This window comes from Polyodon spathula, chromosome 7 (genome assembly GCF_017654505.1).
Source record: "Polyodon spathula isolate WHYD16114869_AA chromosome 7, ASM1765450v1, whole genome shotgun sequence".
NCBI classification, from domain to species: Eukaryota; Metazoa; Chordata; class Actinopteri; order Acipenseriformes; family Polyodontidae; genus Polyodon; species Polyodon spathula.
The window spans coordinates 14,528,748-14,548,159 of NC_054540.1; the positions used below are offsets into that span (position 1 = coordinate 14,528,748).

The window sequence follows — 19,412 nt, forward strand, 5'->3', positions numbered from 1 at the left end:
GCCATTGAAGAAAGATTCTCGTTATTGAAGCAAGATTATTAAAGTGAAAAGCAAACATCAGTTTTTAAGCTGCAATAATGCTAAAGCAGGTTTTATGTTTGGCCTCTGTTCTAGCCTAAATGAAATAAAAGCTGAGGAATGTCCTTTGGGTGTTCTTTGTAACTCAAAAGACAAAAGCTTTACTAGGCATATCCATTCTTTGACACTGTGTGTTGAGCATTTGTGTCCTTGTAATGTTTCAATTTACGTGGCCATCATAACTCAAAATAGAAGGGAGTAACTACAGTCTACCTGTCATAGTCCTCCCCAGAGATGCATGGCACAGCACAGATCTTTCTTCATAAGGTCAACTGCTTGCCTCGTGGAAAGTAGCAAATTATTAAATAAGGGCCCATTTACACTGCTATGTGAGACAGAGTGTGCATCAAAAAAAAGAAATGTGTGTGTGTGTGTGTATATATATATATATATATATATATATATATATATATATATATATATATATATATATATATATATATTTGAAAGTTTGTTTTTAAAATTGGGTGACAAAACACTTAAGCAGCAATATGACCATATACACGAGAAGTAACACAGAGGCAATGCAAGAGATTGGAAAACTGCCAGACAACTCTTCAGTCTGCCTGCCTGGCATGGTGATTGCTCTACCCCACAGCTCAGCTGTTGGGTGAGTGTGTCTTTTCTTACTGCATAGTATTCCCTGCGCTCAGGATCCGGCGCCTCAGGCTCGCAGCCACGTTAGGACTCCTGTGAGGAGCACTTAGTGGACATGTTGGCTCAAGTCCTGGAGTTTTTGGCCAGGCAGCAGGCCCAATCCCTTTCTCCGGCCCCGGCTTTGCCGGGGTCACCTACCCCCCGCACTGACCCTGCCTTTGCCGGAGGTCGCCCTGGATGCTTCTGAACCAAACCTGGCTGTGGCTGAGGAAGAGATTCTAATCGAGGTCCAAAAAAAGTGACTTTATATCCAGGCAACAGTATAAAATAGCAGTGGGCCTTTTTTAGTCCAAAGGTTTAGTGCTTTGAGTTACAGGACCTGTCATATTTTCAAGTACAAAAATACAATTTGTTTGGTAACTTAAATCACAGTCATCCAATGCTGGCAAGAACAACAACAACAACAACAAAAAAACTACAAAAATGTTCTTATTTTTAATTAAATAGGCATAATCAAAAATCGGCAGAATTCAGATGTTAGAAAATCTCCACTTAGAGCAGGAGAAAAAAAATGTACTGATAAAAAAAACCTAAAAACAGACACAACACATTCAACAGGAGTTTCTACCCAAACCCACACACTGGTGGGCTGAGCCTGCGAGCTGTGCATCTTTAAGAATTAACCCGCTGTGCTAAATGTGTGGATGTGGAGGAGGATTTCAAATCAGACAGCAGAAAACTGTCTGCCAAGAACAGCACACAGCAAAAACGCAGGCAGCATGTTATTCGTGCCTGTTAAGTGTAGGATGCACATTCTTTACATAGCAGGACCTACATACTGACTAGGAATTAAAATGCTGACATTTCTAATCTGCAAGAGAAGGGAAGGTGGCATGGAATACTTGTACCTGAATTGATAGTTAATGGGGGTAAGTTTTTTTTCTTTTTTTCCTCTTACACCGTCTCTTTTGGGGACTTACAGCAATAGCTGACCTGTTGACATCTGAAAAGCAATTTGCAAAAATGGTTACTTAAGCAACTGTAAACCCTTTGTTAAAGGTCACAGCTGAGGTATTTAAAAAGCTGGCCTCTGAAAAGGTCTTTTAACCAAACTGCTTTAGAAATTGTGTATTATCATACAACCAACTTGATAGAAAGCATTAACGATAAAACAGAGAGATATGCTACTGGAACTGCTACTGTACATTTCTGAAGCTCAGACATATTTTGACTCATTATATTTCAAATTTCTACAGAAGAGCAGACCCACATTGAAATGATAAGATGGAAATAAGTTAATGTAATTGTGGTGAGATGAACAAGCTTGTGAAGTACTGAGCTAAATATCAGAGGAATGATTTGAATGGTTGCAAAAATCCCAGTAGGGAATAAACTGTTAAAAAGATATCTCTCCCATTTACTAATGAGTGATCTTCTAGTTCACTGTCTATTGTTCTCTCCGATTGACTATGGTATATTTATGAAAACCAGACTGTTAGTATAAATGAAAAATATTTTAATAATTATGTTACTCACACAGAAAATTAATTTCACCCAGTTTGTAGTCTTAAGGCCAGCAGAACTACTTTCATATGACTTTGTAGTATACTTTTTATAAATAACAAAAATGATTAACACGGTTGTACAGGTGAAATTTAATAGCGGATTGATACTGAATCATGAGACAATTCCAATTAAAATAACATTTATTTATTTTTTAAAGATTAGATTTTAACAAGATTAGTGTTGCTTATCATGTATATGCCATGTTCAATTATAGGCAATGAGGTATCTGTAGAACTGCCTAGATTTGTACTGGCAACACTTCATAGCACAGGCCAGTTTTCATAGCAGAAGCATATACTACACATTATTAATGGTTCTAGTTCATATACTGTAGTGACACAGGGTCCTAGTCACAAAAGAACTGTTTTGAGGACTGCTTAAACATTCTTGATAGCACTTTAGGTTATAGGCCAATAACAGTAGTGGAATAAAGTTTAATTTTAAAGCTACCACACTCTCATTGGCTAAGTAGTTATTTGTAAAAATCTTCTCTAAAATAGTTGCCAAATTTGATGTAATGAAATGCAAAATTGATTTCCTTAATCATACTGGCTTTAACAATCCTTAGCAAAACATTCCTTAAAACTTGAATTCTATGATTTTTGTTTTGTGAATGGATCCCGTCATCACTATATGCAAGGCCGTAGCCAGCTATCAGGTACCCAAGACATGGGTCTCGGTTAAAATCATAGTTAATTAATTATTTATTTAGGCTCTTTTACACATCACTTTGCCGCAAAACAAAATGTTTTTCACTACTCATTGCACATACAGCAATCCAGATAAATAAAATAAGGAAATAAAACAGTTTATAATATTGTTTAATATTATAAGCACCTTTTTTAGTGGTTGCCTCTGACAATGGTTCCAGTTGGATTTGTAGCCAGACTACTGTGTTTATGCTTCAACCTGTGTAACTTTTTTTTTTTATTATTATTCTTACTGTGATTGGCTGCAAAGACAACAGGGTTAGCCAGAGACTGGATAATGTTTGTTGGGTTGTTTTTTCTTGTGCAGTTTCCTAGTAACTGAAGCCATTGCATTCTGGGAGATGTAGTTATTAGTGGAAGTTTTAGGGGAAGCAGGAGGGGAGACAGACAAGCTGTGCAACAAAATTGCTATGCTAATTTTTAAGCATTAAAGTTTTTTAATGCGTAAAAACAGCAGGTACGCAGTTTATCTGGAGCGCTGTGTACATACATTACTTCCCAAGTTCAGCTGTTATCATAGCCTCCATGCTCTTCAAAATCTTTACTGTCTATTTACTTATGTCGCGTGATTGATGTGTTTAGTAGTCCACTGTCTGTATTTGAATTTACCATAGGTATTTCAAATCCAAAAAAACATAGTTTCAGGTTTTTTTTCTGCTGAATGTACCTGCCTTGAAATATTTTTTATTTAAAATAGCATATGTTTTATGCCGACTCTATTTTTATTAAAAAGTGAAACAACCCTATTAAGCAATACTTCTTTCTACTCCAGCGAATAACATGCAGAATGAAGGTGGCAGAATAAAATGAATTGCTCTGCATCTTAAGTAGTGCTTTTATAATGCAAACACATAAATAATCATTGCAATCATTATTCATTTTATTTGATGAGTTTAGCAAGGGTGAAGTCTTTGTGCCTCAGTAATTTTTCATGGCTGGTTAAGACCATGCTATATGTTCTCAATTTCATACAAACACCACTTTAGGGGAAGTAAAAAAAAACAATAATAAAAAAACCCTGAAATATTTACCCTGAAATATTTCCTACTCACCCTCAGTAATTGCATTCCAGCACTAAGGGGAGAGTAGTTTTACTTGATGGTTTTACATAATTAAAATAAACAAAAGAAGGGTCCCATCCCAGTGAATGACACTGTGGTTACAAATGCCCACACCACTAAAGTATTTTTTCTGAAGATTTCTATGGCAATCTTCCATGTCAGTTTTGTTAAATTCTGCATTTCACACAGAGGAGGGAGATTCAAAAGCATATTTATGTTTCTGGAAAAAGTTTTTTTTTTTTCCCCAGTTATTTTTGTTTCAAATGACTCCAGATGAGTGAGATTGCTGTGTCTTTGAGATGGTTGAACCTATACTGAAAAAAATTATATATATATAAAATTTAGTGCGTAGTTCAATTTTTTTTAATGCTTAGAAACAGTAGGTGCATAGCTTAGCTGGACAGCTGTGTACATACATTAATTCCAAAGTCCGGCCGTTATCTAGAGCCTCTGTGCGCTTCAAAATCTTACTGTCTATTTACTTGTGTCGAGTGATTGATGTATTTAGTAGGCTAGTGTCTGTATTTATATATATATATATTGTAGTGTGCATGGGGGTAGGCAGCAGCAGGGCTGGTAGGTGACGTAATCACATACAGACATATATATGCCTGATGTACTCTCCTTTTTTGTACAGCGGTATCAGCGTTATGCTTCAGTGCGTGACAGCCTGCCCTCTGCCTGTGTGTGGATTGCCTCACCCTGTATGACGCGCCTGTCTGCGGGAACCGAGATTGCTACAGTGTTGTCAGAAGTGGACGTAGGTACCTCGACACGCATTCGTCAGACTGTAGCCTGGTGAGCAAGTCCAGGGTGGACATGAGGCTGGCAGGGGAGAGTGTAGCGGGCATGGGGGAAGGCAGCAGCAGGGCTAGTAGGTGATGTAATACATATGCCTGATATACGCTCCTTGCAAAGAAGCCGGCTCTTTTGTACAGCTGTATCGGCACTATGCTTCAGTGTGAGAGGGCCCAGGTTCGCGCCCGCCCTCCGCCTGTGTGTGGATTGCCTCGCCCTGTGTGATGTGCCTGCCTGCGGGAACCAAGAACGCTACAATATATAATGTTTATTTTAATAAATAAAAAGGTTCCCAATGCGTTCTCTGCGTAATGTATTTGTTTACTTCTTTTCTAAGGTTTCTCTGCATTCACAGACAGCCCCAATCTGTATTCAGTTGTGGGGATTCTAAATCATTACAGTCTTTCCAGATATGCATCATTATTGTATAAAATAGAAACCAAACCTGACTCTCAAACATACTTCAGTCTCTTACAATGAGCGCGGACGTGCTTTGTGTTCCCGTGATGTTCACGTCAAAAACAAAACAAAACAAACACCTAACTCTACAGGAATGCTGACTACACACATACTGGAACACCCTCTCTATCCTATGGGATGGTTTAGCCGTTTACCCATATATAAACAAACCACCCAGCTTGCTTGAGTATATCCATCGTAAACTGAAAAAAACTAAAGAGCAAAACTCACTTCTATTGTGACAAACCCACCTACACACATAACAGATGTTATTTTTTGCTATGACATGCATAACAGATGCTATGTAATGCTACGTTTGGGTTATTGTTATGTTTTCCTTGCTTTTTTATTATATTTTTGTATGCACTTGTGGTTATTCAACACAACATAAAAACTTGTAAGCCCAGTTTAAGAAAGCAGAATGAAATCAGTAGCTATGCATTGTCCAAAACTGACAGACATATCCTCCAGGATTTTAATGTTAACTTGGTCATTTGAATACTGAGGGAGAATTTCACTCTGTGACTGGATGGCTTTGTGACACACTAACATAGGTACTGTGAGTTGAAACCCAAAAATAAAAAAAAGGACAGACAAAAAAAACAAAGCTCAAAAAGGTTTGAGCAAAAAAGAGTCTTGAACACAAAACAATTATAATCCTGGTTTAAAGCCAGCATGAGTAGCAATTCTTTCTTTCTTTCTTTCTTTCTTTCTTTCTTTCTTTCTTTCTTTCTTTCTTTACCCCTCTCTGCTCTTTCTTGTTCTCCACTCTCCACCTCCAGATCAGTAAACGCTGCAGGTTTTTATACTTGTGGTCATCTCCAAATTAACAAACACTTAATTAATCTGGAGATGACTTTTATATCTATGTGGTCGACAGCCAATCTGTTAATTAATTCGCTGCAGACCACACATTCTCACGAGATGTCTGGCAGAGACGATTGCTAATATCACCCCTACCAGACCACATTTAAACTATACAATAAAACACAGATTCCAAATAAACACAAACAGTACATTCAACTAATAAAAATACAATAACATGATCCAATGTGTTTTTACACCCCACACAATACATATAAATAAAACAGTACATCCCCACAAACCATTATTTTAAATACACCCCAAAATGATAAATTCACCAGCAGGGCTCTCGGCCCTGCTACACTCCCCCTAAAAGAAAACTACATGTAAACCCAAATTGCCTGAAAGTTACTACTAATAGAGTTTGAGCACAATTAATTCCTTTTGACTTTTTAATATTAATTTAAAGGATTCATATCCAGGAATTAATTTAGCATGAAAACCTCTTTTTTTGCCAGATAATGAAAATTTCATCTCTCCAAAAAAATAAGTTGAAAAGATTTATCCTTATATCTGTTTAAGGCTCAAGGCTCTTTTCATTACAAGTTAAATACAGCCTGCTTTTTCCTTAGAGATGCCAGGTTAAGTACCTCCTGTCCAGCCTTTGCTATTGCAGTGAGAACATTAAATAAACATCTTCCTTGTCATATAATCAATGTGTCTACATTTCATGCCTTGCTTATGAGTGTCACAGTCACAGATATTATTCTATTTGATGGGTAGCTTACTATAGGCAGTGAGGATCTCCAAGCCTTAGAACAGAATTCTTGTTGACTTAAAAATTCTCCCTCGAGATCCGAGTCAGTCATGAAATGGGGACATAACTTTAACTTTATAGACCTTAACAATTTCAGTAACACAGCACGCTTTCAATATATTGCAGCTCTCATTAAATGAAATATTGGAACGTGCATACAATGTTAAAAATAGTCTTAAAGTAAATCTATTTACTTTTCTAAATCTTTTATACTATACTTGACATTTTAGGTGATGCGTTTATCAAGCAACCTGATCTAATAGACGTGTGATTGCTATTCCAAAACATGTCAATAACTGTAAATTCATTTTGATGTATAACTTCATTTCAATCATGACACCCACCACTAGCTGGTGTTTTAGCTCTCAACTAAGGTACAAATAAACTTCCTATTTGAAAATAGTTATACAGTATGTATTGATTAAACAGACAGAATAAACCCATGTAGAAAACTATGATTAGAATCTATTACACATGACCTTCTGCAGCATGCTAAGACTGCAATATCTTAACAGGTAAGTCTCACTGGAGACTGGGAGTGCATATATATTCATTTGATGTCATATATATATATATGCGGTATATATATATATATATTATATATATATATATATATATATATACATTAAACGCAATAAGTTAGGTAGCTGCATAATTTTATGACTTATCGGGGAAATTATACCACCTTCGCAGTGCATACACCGAACAGGAGATGTACTCCTGGCAGTGCATACACAGAACAGGAGATATACTTTTAAAATATTTATTTTTAAAAAGATAAAAGTACTTCTCATCAAAGTTTAAAAGAAAAAACTCTTAGGTGCTATATTGCATATTTGTTTACTCAAACTAAAAACACAAGAGGAAGCAAAGAAAGGACACACTAAACCAACAAGACTTTTAAGAACATAAGAACATAAGAAAGTTTACAAATGAGAGGAGGCCATTCAGCCCATCTTGCTTGTTTGGTTGTTAGTAGCTTATTGATCCCGAAATCTCATCAAGTAGCTTCTTGAAGGATCCCAGGGTGTCAGCTTCAACAACATTACTGGGGAGTTGATTCCAGACCCTCACAATTCTCTGTGTAAAAAAGTGCCTCCTATTTTCTGTTCTGAATGCCCCTTTGTCTAATCTCCATTTGTGACCCCTGGTCCTTGTTTCTTTTTTCAGGCTGAAAAAGTCCCTTGGGTCGACACTGTCAATACCTTTTAGAATTTTGAATGCTTGAATTAGGTCGCCACGTAGTCTTCTTTGTTCAAGACTGAACAGATTCAATTCTTTAGCCTGTCTGCATATGACATGCCTTTTAAACCTGGAATAATTCTGGTTGCTCTTCTTTGCACTCTTTCTAGAGCAGCAATATCTTTTCTATAGCGAGGTGACCAGAACTGCACACAATATTCAAGATGAGGTCTTACTAGTGCATTGTACAGTTTTAACATTACTTCCCTTGATTTAAATTCGACACTTTTCACAATGTATCCGAGCATCTTGTTAGCCTTTTTTATAGCTTCCCCACATTGTCTAGATGAAGACATTTCTGAGTCAACAAAAACTCCTAGGTCTTTTTCATAGATTCCTTCTCCAATTTCAGTATCTCCCATATGATATTTGTAATGTACATTTTTATTTCCTGCATTCAGTAACTTACACTTTTCTCTATTAAATGTCATTTGCCATGTGTCTGCCCAGTTCTGAATCTTGTCTAGATCATTTTGAATGACCTTTGCTGCTGCAACAGTGTTTGCCACTCCTCCTACTTTTGTGTCATCTGCAAATTTAACAAGTTTGCTTACTATACCAGAATCTAAATCATTAATGTAGATTAGGAATAGCAGAGGACCTAATACTGATCCCTGTGGTACACCACTGGTTACCACACTCCATTCTGAGGTTTTTCCTCTAATAAGTACTTTCTGTTTTCTACATGTTAACCACTCCCTAATCCATGTACATGTGTTTCCTTGAATCCCAATTGCGTTCAGTTTGAGAATTAATCTTTTGTGCGGGACTTTGTCAAAAGCTTTCTGGAAAAAGCTTTGTCAAAAGCTTTTCCAGTCATCAGGAGAAATGTATCAATTTTAATATGAGACTGCTGCCCTTCTCACCCTTCCTTCTTGTACTAGATATGGGATTTTTTGTTTGTCTGCTTCCTTTGCTCAGTATCAATTTTTATTTACTGAGGCATGCAAAATATGCATTCTTAACCATGCTGTCAGTAGTGTCTGTTTTAACATTTAAGACAAATGCATAGTTCAAAGCATCCAACTACATTATTTAATGTAATTCTCTGTTTTCAATTAAAGTGCATTAATGCAAATAATCAGCCATTACAAGCAGTTTAATGGTATGTTTGTTGCATACGCATAAGGGAATTTGTCTGTTGTCTGTTGATCTAATTCTGTAGTCTCTTTTCCCCTAAGTAATCTCTGTTAGAGGCTCTTGGATGGTTTAATTATGTTAAATTGATGAAAAAAAGTACAAATCTCTATGTTGGAAGATGCCACAGGTGGCACTAGACTGTAAGTCATTAACCCTTTGTTTAAAAGTCTGTCTGCTGTTCCACTAAGTAAATCCTATTTTTAAAAGAACATTACTGATACAGGTTACATACTGAGAGTGACGCTGCTTGAGGAATTGTAATTTGCATTTACAGAGGTGTGAAATTCTAATTTAAAAGTTTGAAATATAACCCCTGGGTTCTTTAACAAAACTGTAAGAGAACAAAGACTTATAATGAGTTGGAATTCATTGCTACCTGTGATGCTTGATGGACTAACACTATGGTGTGACTTGTGCACACTAACTGAGAGTCCAGGTGTAACACTGGTTGTTAAATAAGTGTCTGTGGTCAGAATCCGATCATGTACATTTGCTCTTACAACAGCCGTTAACCCTTTATGATAGAGCCATACAAGTTGTAACAGTGTTTGCATAGTTGCCTACTTTTCCAGGACCCTAAATTACAAGCACAGGTTATTGACAGTATCAGAATCTGATTGGACAGTTGTGCTATTTTACATTACTATATGACTCTAGTCACTGTATTTAAGCCAGGACTAATGTGGCCTAGGGAACACAGTTGAAAGCTAGCTCCAGAATCAAGCTGGGTATGTAGTGGTCTTGGAATGAATACCATTACTATGACAGAGATTAAAAAAAAAAAATCTTCATTTCAGTTCTTAATTCTGGTACAAATTCATTTGCAGTCGCCCACCCTAATTTTAAACAGGGTACAATGTCTTTTTTTGTTCAATAAAAACTGTGAATGTGCTTACTGTCAATTTGAGTAGGTTGCCTGCATCTGAGGTCATTCAAAATCTCTTTGTCTACTAGGGTGTAATCATAATGCAGTCTCTGTGGGTTGTATTTTCTCCAGAAAAGTTGAATCACCACTACTGTATTGAACCCATTATTGTGTTTTTTTAAAGTGACGTATATGTCTCTGTGATGGTCCTGAATGTGCAAGAAAATTGCACTTGCATCTTTTAACAATGTATCTGAAAAACAATTGGGAATGTACGAAGCTAAATACATATGGAACTCACGAAACACCACAAAAAGAATACAGTTAACGTAGTTAAAGTAATTCCATGCACTCTTAACATCTGATACTACATGAGGTTAAAAAAATGTTTATGTGCCTTATTGTCAGGAAATCTGTTATGATTCCTGTGTCATATTACTGGCTGAAAGAACGTCAATAGGGGAAGCAGCATGTTGGTTAATGACCTGAAAGAAGTAGTTGAATGGGGTGTACTTTGTAGCATGTTCTTTGAAATGTATGCAATAGAAAAGAACTGTGGGACTAGATAATTCATGATCAATTTTTCTTGCTTGTACTGGCAAGCTATGTCTGGATTCTCTGCTCTGCCTTCTGCATGGATAAACACCATACCAGCTGTCCCATCTATATACTCTATATTTAATATCCAATGTGTTCTTCTATATAAGTATCACAGTATTCACCTGATAATGAAACTATCTGGTACAGCAAACTGTAAAAGCTGTTGGGAGAGGTGTGACACAAATTAGGTTTGACAAAGGGTTGCATCCTATTGCTGTTCAAAGTAATTCAGATTCCAGACAAAGCTTGGTTGTGGTGAGGATTTTCAGTGAATAGCAATAAAATCAGCTTTTCAACAGCAAATTTAGTGATGGTCCTTGGATATGATTGTAAGTTATACCCTGTTTCCATGTACAACCAACTCGAATCGACTCGAGTGTGCTCGAATTGGCCTGAATTCTCCCAGAACTTGAGTTGATGGACAACTTGAGTTGGTGAAAAGAGAGGCGTTTCCATGCTTTTCCGAGTCACCCAAGTTATCACATGAGTTGGGCAGGAAATACTACCAATTTTCCCCAGAAATATTTGCGAGTTAAAGGTCAAGAAGCGCATTTGCTGCAGATGGTATTACAGTCAAATTGTCAATGATTTAAAAGATAAATCCATCTAGCTATTTCACATTTGTTTCACGCAGCACATATACCTTTGGCAGACTGATATGTAGAACAGGGAAGGAAGCACTGGACAAGAGAAATAATGTGCCAGATGTCAAAGTGGATATGAGAATGGCAGTGATGAAGCATATACTTCATAACATAAAAAGTAGACCGGACAATTCCAGCAAAGGATTAAAAAAATCTTTAATAGATCTGATACGATCAGAAACCCAGAGACACTGTAAACTGTGCCTGATGCTGTAGCAGTGTTGTTCTTTTTTTATGTTTAGAATTTTTCAGGTTCTTTTTTTCTTTTACAAGGGTTTAATTAAGTAACAGACAGAATTGTTTATGCTTTCCAGTTCGGGTCTAGATATTCCACTGCTGGCCGTAGACGGGAGTTCCCAGGGGGTGGCGCACAATTGGTCGAGCGCCGCCCGGGGTGGGGAGGTCTTAGGTCGGCTAGGGTGTCCTCAGCTCAGCACCAGCGACCCCTATAGACACTGTAGCTCTGAAGGTAGCTGCAAGGCGGGCCTGTAGATTGAAAAGAAGTGGGTTAAAAAAAATTGGCGATTCCAAATTAAAAAATAATTGTTTATGCTAAACTTGTTAAGTCTGTAACAAAATGGTTGATTGTTATTATCAATACATTGTAGATATCACTAAAGACACCCACTGTGCAGGTAACGCAAAGTCCATAAAGAAAACATTAAAATAAAGCTGAGCACTTACCTGTGTTATGTGGTTCATGGAAACGTGGGATTAGTAAAAAAAAAAAAAAAAAAAAAAAGATAAATAAGGTCTGTCAACAATCTTGGTTTGTCAAACAATTCTTTTTGTAATCGTTAAAGGCTTTTAAATCGACATACTTACCTCCTATTGGACATTAATTGTATGTTTTTTGATTAAATAACACTTATATAGTCAATTCTCATTAATAGGAAGTTCAAGGGGCAAGCAAAAAATGTGTCTTAATTATTTGTATTATCAGGAATCTAAAGCCAAATGCATCCTGTCAGTTTTTATCGACGTTACAGTAACCCTGAAATCAAATTTCAATTACAGTACAAGGAAAAGTATTATACATTTAAAGGTACTATGCACTGTATTGAAAATGAGCCTGTAAGTGAATTTTTTAAAAGTATGCATTGTCAATGAACTGCACTTGACTCTGCATGTCCCATTCTGATCACAGACATTTTTTTAAAACACAAAAGCAAGGTGTCCTCAACATCAGGATATTGAGCAAATTAGAAACATTGAAGACTTGCATTCAAGGCTTACTGTTTATAATCCTTTATTATTGTATCAGGTTTTTTTTTTATGATGGTTGACAAAGTGTTTGTGAGAATGTTGAAATCTGCAGCAACATCTTTCTTTTTCTTGTACGGTGGTGCAACACCTCCACTTTTGTCTGCAAAGATAGCACACTTTTTTTGTGAGTACTACTAATTCAAAATGCATCAAAGGATCTGTAGTCCCCAAACAGTACTAAAATACAGTACAGGGATGTTAATGTGGTTGCAAGTTAATATCCTTTACATGCAAAAGTTTGAATGAGGGCATTTAGTTTTATTCATATTTTTCTTCCCTGGTATTGCTCCAAAATAATGTGCACTAACAGAAATCCCTGTTAAGTGAATTCATATTATAAGAAGGAATTTGCAATATGTGACTACTAAATTTAATCTGACGTTTGTTACAATGAGAATAAACTATATTATTAATGTATATATTCATTCAATTCCTAGTGCTGTTCATTATGTGAGCAAAAAGTAACACATAATAACACACACACACACACACATCCCTGCCACAGTCAACAGCTATAAATACAAAAACAGCTTTCAGTATACAGTAATTAACACGACATTCATTCATACAGGCCTACATTACCAGAATATTCTCATCTTCTGGGTAATGTAGTTCAAGCTATGGAGAATTCATAATTAGTCACCACAGCTATTTCATCTTACTAGTTACTAAAAACACTTGTATTCGCTTTCTATTCGACAAAGTTACAAATAAACGCAAAATAGTCTGCACTGTAAATGTTTATCAACGACCATTTACTTCAGCGAAGTGGCTGCTGATTGTGAACAGGTGCAGAGGTGATGCAGTGCAGGAATAATCACAGATAAACAATTGTAATCTAGTTTGGGAAAATGACATTTTATTTGTAAATCCAGGTCTGGCGACCAAATAATAAACTCTGGCTTTACAAATCAATGTGTAAAACATGAAGAACAGAAACAGGGATTGCAGACCAATTAATAAACACATGTTATCTGCTCCAGAATAATGTTTGCCACGGTTACCAGTCTGGATGCATGCAGTAGTGCTCGTGGTGGGTGATAATTTATTTATAGTGACTGTGTTGATCCGGTTTTGTGCTGACCCAAGGCGACAGCTGCAGATACGTTTTAGCCGTCTGGTGGTTTACAAACACAGACCATTACTAACAGACACAAACAAACAAAACACTCACAAATATACTTTAAACACAGGTTTCTCTGGGTCTCTCACGGTCCTTCCAGTCTCTAACACAAAACCAAATGAAGGAGTAGATTGTGATTCTCCGGCCTCTTTTATGCCGTCACGCATGACACGTTGGTAAACGAGTGCAGCTTTCTTTACAATCTGCAGCTGCTATGTCGTTTTCCTTCCAGGTCAATACGTTTTACAAAAAACTTTTTCTGGACTTTGTCGTACTTCCTCTCTGAGCAAGGCACTTGATTGAGCTAAAAGCCTCAGGATGTTTATCTGGAAATGTGGCTTCTGCAGTTCGCAGATTGTTAATAAGTTGTCCTGCTGCTTTTAACCTTATTAACCCCGCCATCATTTGAATACAGTTCTCTTTCAAAAAGAGCAAGCACTTCAGGATTACATAACTAAAAAATGTTTAAATGACACTGACAGAAATATAATGAATCTTGGTTGTAAATCTCCCTCCCGACATGTGAGGGCTCAAAGCAGCGAAAATAGAGTCGTTTTGACAGGCTGGCAAACAGTTAGTTTCCAGGATCGGGAAGTCGATCAGCCTGGAAGAAGGTGTATTACAACCAAGATTCATTATACTTCTGTCAGTGTCATTTAAACATTTTTTAGTTATGTAATCCTGAAGTGCTTGCTCTTTTTAAAAGAGAACTGTTTTCAAATGATGGCGGGGTTAATAAGGTTAAAAGCAGCAGGACAACTTATTAACAATCTGCGAACTGCAGAAGCCACATTTCCTGATAAACATCCTGAGGCTTTTAGCTCAATCCAGTGCCTCGCTCAGAGAGGAAGTATGACAAAGTCCAGAAAAAGTAGCCTCCAGTATTTAGAAAGGCTCCATGGAATTAGTTTGACATCTTGAAGAAGAAATTCAGATGTGCTTCCTGAGATTACAAGCTTCTGTTCTCTACATTAAAGTACTGGATCTGGAGTTCAGGAATTATGAAGCAATGTACTTTATGAAATTTACCAAATAACCTTTGATACTCTTTTAAAAGGAATGAGACTGACTGTAGATAGGGTGGCCCAAGACTTTCAGACAAGAATGGTTTGATTCATCAGACCATGCCTTTGGATAGTTGTACTGTGAAGTTTTTTTTTTTTTTTTTTACATAACAAAATTCTGGTGTTGTAAGCAATTAAGGAGACTAACTTCACACAAAAATCAGCTGTCACAATTCCATTCCCTCTTCACAATGGAGTTGATACAGTATACTACTCCATATTCCCAAAATATCACTTGCATTTAACGTCATGCATATTATTAAATTATGACTTTGGATGGAACTATGAGATATCTATATCTATAACTAGTTGTATCCTAAAGCTCTGTTTTTACTTGTGATTTACAAAGTACGAAATGAACACCTTTTACTTCTTGAGGTATACTGGAGAATGGTTTAGACCATGTTAATTTGAGTTTCATATCACAGTATTTAATGTATTTTTGTATCAGTTTTCTACAAACAGCTGGCATGGCTGCAAGGTAAACAAGTCTAATTTATGAGAAATGTTGTCAAACGTGAATTCAAATGTCTGAAATAGAGCAACACTCCATCTGGTTATTTAAAATGAGTACATAGTCTTTCAGCTGTTGTTGTAGCAGTTCCTGTACGAAATTCAAATGGAGGATTTAAGCTCTTGTCGCTGATGTCTGTTTAATTGGTTTTATTATGATTTGGTGGAAAAGGAAAAGACAACAAGCCTCACACTTGTACTATGTGAATGAAAAGGGAAGTATTCACAATGGGAGGAATGGAAGTTCTTTTTTTAAGCTGTGTAGCTGATGAAATGCATTTGGGAGTGTATGCCCAGTCTAGTGGTGTGTTGCACAAAACACAAAACAATCACACGACATATTTGGCACGAAAAAGCAGAAAATAGCATCCTGAATTGAATAGGCAGCGGACTTTACCCCTGTTGGCTTTATCCTTATCTTAGGGGCTCCTCCACATCATGCTTTAGACGCATTAGCAGAGTAGCGTGTGAACTGCTTGGTTTGGCTTGTCTCACACAGCTTCACCTTTTAGTATTGTTGGTCTCAATTTAAATGCAGTTTCAGTTTACCATAAGGTATACTTCAACTCAAATACAATAACTTTGTCAGTATGCTGGATTTTAAACCACCATCTTCTTGTACATTAAAAACAGGAACAGTAGAAATACTGAAAGAAACTAGTAGTTTTAGATTCTCAGCGATTCAGTGTGTTTTACTCTAATAAGGCATTTGTTTTTGTTTGACAAACAATGCAATGGTTGATTGATAATATTAGAAATTCAGTAAAATATGAAATGCCCACAAGAAATAAAGCATCTGATTTTGTGAGATAAACACAGCCCTGTTTTTCTAAAAATCAACAACAAATTTTTTCTTACCTACCAGATAGAAGCACAACATTACTTTATTCATAACTTTCAGTTTCCTGGCACCTCCCAAACGGTTTGGTTACAAATAACTGAGCGTGTATCAGTCATGGAATAAGCACACAGACATTAACCTTTTCATCCCAGCCCGTAAAAGACCAGCAAAATGTGTTCAGGGTTGTTATTGGAGGATTGTTTAAGGCTGTGTGAGTGTATTTCCTCTGGTAGTTTCCTCTCTTCTCCAGATCCCTAGTTATTAATATGCTGCTGATGTGTGGCTGTTCCAGGCAGGATTCACAGTTTCCTGGACCTTCTCAAGAGAAGTTTAGAGACTGAGCAACACATAAGAGAACAAATCAGTGAATACCACAGGAACCATCAGAGCTGGGGATGTGTTTCCTGGAAAACTGGTAAGTTAGTGAAAAATCTATGCATTTTATTGTATAAGTCATGCTTTCAAAAACCTTTTTCTGCCTGTCACAGGTGATTTCAGATTTCTGAGAGATTTGTTGTTTTAACTGTTATATTGTAAGTTTGGACTCGGTCAGATAAAACTTTGTCTAGAAGAATTGAGTATATCATGTTATTTTACAGTTGGTTTAATAGAAGCGTCATTTAATAAAAAAGGGACCAGCTCTTCAGGTGAAACTTCTTATTTTGGCAAGAATGTCTTTTGTCTTTCTGGGAGCGATTTTGGAAGGAAGTTTTAGTAAAGGTACAGAATCACAGAGAGAGTAAAACATTGTTGTAAGGCAGTGGTAGTCCTCCTAAGATGTCCAGCAGGTCACATTCTCCCCTCTGCCTCAGAAACTCCTGGTAAACTTTACTCTTGCTAATATCTAGTTTGTAAATACCCTCAGTTTGCCAAAGCAGGAACCACTTTACCCAGCCTACAAATCTGAAGCATTTGTGACACATATGACTGATGAAGGAGTGGTTCAAGTCAAGATTCAGTTACTTCTGTAATAGGAAAGTGTGTATATATATATATATATATATATATATATATATATATATATATATATATATATATATATATATATATCTATAGCCAAAGTAAACGGTATCTAATATTGTTATAACAGCACACCGGGACTGATAAAACATAGTCAATGAATATGGATATACATAATTGTAGTTAACAGACTTTTTTTGAAAAAAAACAATTTTGAGGAAATATGGGGTATCAGAAATTTCCTTTATCACCCAGTAGTTGCTTAAACAGTTATCAATAGTGTTGTATATAACGGACCATTAAACTTCTAATATTTATATATATATATACTATATCTATATATATATATAATATATTTATATATATATATCTAAGTGATATTATATAGATTAGCATGTGTTGGTATAGTGGGTTGCAAAACAAGACATTTTGTGATTTGTGGAAGCTAAGTCACAAATGGAGCAAAGGTTGTCGCCAAATTTCACCAAATTTTGAAAAACAAGTTTATTTTTAAATAAGCATACACATTCAGGCACATGGGCTGGTAAAGGGAATGGGTATAACCATTGATATGGCCACTATTCTAACCAGGTGGCATTTTGCTCAAATCATGAAATGAAAGGAAATCTGTGAAAGCCAACATTCACCCAACAGAATGTGGCAGTGAAATGGTTAACTTTACTGGCCATCAATAGCAATGGAAAATCAACGAACACTGTACCTCTTCATCTAACCAACTATTAACTCAATAACTCAGAAAATTGTAGCCTGAGTAAACATATCGGCGGCAGTAGTTTTGTGCAGCGTCGTGTCACAAAAGGGGGTGGGACGAAGAAAAAAAAAGAACAGAAGTGGTCAGCTGTGTTTTTGGTCTGGCTACATTATTATTATTATTATTATTATTATTATTATTATCAGTGAGAGTAAAGCAGTAACATGGAATGTGCTTGCATACTGGACTCTGGGGTTTATTAAACATCTGTGGTAAATTGGATTATCCAAAATAACATTTCCTGGGGGGAAATATACTGTGAAGAATAATGTTTTCTACCAACCTTTAAAAGAGTCAACTTTATGAATTTAAGGAATGCCAGATCTGTAATACCAGTACTGCAATTTCTCTACATACTATAACTAAGACCCTGTGAAAATCGCACAAATTTTCTTTAAAATTCACGCCATTGTCACGGGTGAAGTATCGTATTTCATGGAATGTGCACGAAAATATAAAATAAATTAAGTGTACAGATTATTATTATTTTTTTTTAAACAGCAAATATACAGATAAATGCACTGACTTCAAAATTAACATCAAAGTTACTCAATTGCTTTACAATAGCTTGTGAAACAGTGTTGTAATTAACAGCCTGTAGGTAAAGTGTATCTGCAAGGACAGTTAGGTCTTTCAAAACACATAAAATGTGTAACCCATACTGATCTTGTGCATCTGTCCACTCGTCAGTGTGACAACTGACAAGCAACCAGACTGTTTTACCAATTCCATAATTTGCTGCTTGTGATACTTGGCAAATTTAGATAAGTATTCATGTCTCAGCTGGGCTGATGAAGGAATCGCTCCACCATTTGCTACACTCTGTCTGAAGAACGTACGTAACTTTTGGTTGTCCAATTTTTCAAAAGGAATATTTTGCACAAACAGGTCAGGTAAAAAATTTAATAAGTGGACTTCTGGAATATGGAAGTCACTGTTTTTTGTTTCTTTGCAAGTAAAGCAGTCGTAGTACTGCTCTGGATTTCCGCCCTTCTCTTTTCAGTGTATCTAAATGCCTGTCAACAGGCGAGTTTCAATCATGATCTATGCTGCTCTCTTCAGTGAATCTAAATGCCTGTCAACAGACAAGTTTCTATAGTAACATTGCTGGACATACAGTACAAGCGCTTTCCTCCATCGCCTTTTTAGAGACATCTATTTTCTTGTTTACAATGTGTAGTATTTTAATTTCCCGCTTAGATTGCATATAGTGACATAACATAATCACTGCATAGCACTGTTTGCATGGTGAATAGTACACGCAGGCACACAGCAGAACTGTACAGTTTTGTTAATGTAATTTTTTTGGTATGAAATACAAATAATTATGAAATTATTTAAATTTCTTAAGAATATTGTAAAAATCGTGATATTGGGTTTATTTTGTGATTTCCGGTACAAGCTATACCCCCCCCCCGCCCCAACTTTACTGAACAATATTTTATTTAACACGTGAAGACAACACAGACTGGTTCAGACTTTTACATTTTTT

At 36.3% G+C, this 19,412-nt stretch overlaps 1 protein-coding gene across 5 annotated transcripts in view; it reads left to right on the forward strand.

The window, feature by feature from the left end:
* Nucleotides 1–16,460: 16,460 nt before the first annotated feature.
* Nucleotides 16,461–19,412, forward strand: part of LOC121318216 (SH3 and multiple ankyrin repeat domains protein 3-like) — a 281,025-nt gene continuing 278,073 nt past the window's right edge. For all 5 annotated transcript variants that reach the window (XR_005950583.1, XM_041254654.1, XM_041254657.1 and 2 more), the window contains exon 1: nt 16,461–16,603. The gene's annotated coding sequence lies outside the window, so the exon portion shown is untranslated. The remainder of the gene's footprint in view (nt 16,604–19,412) is intronic.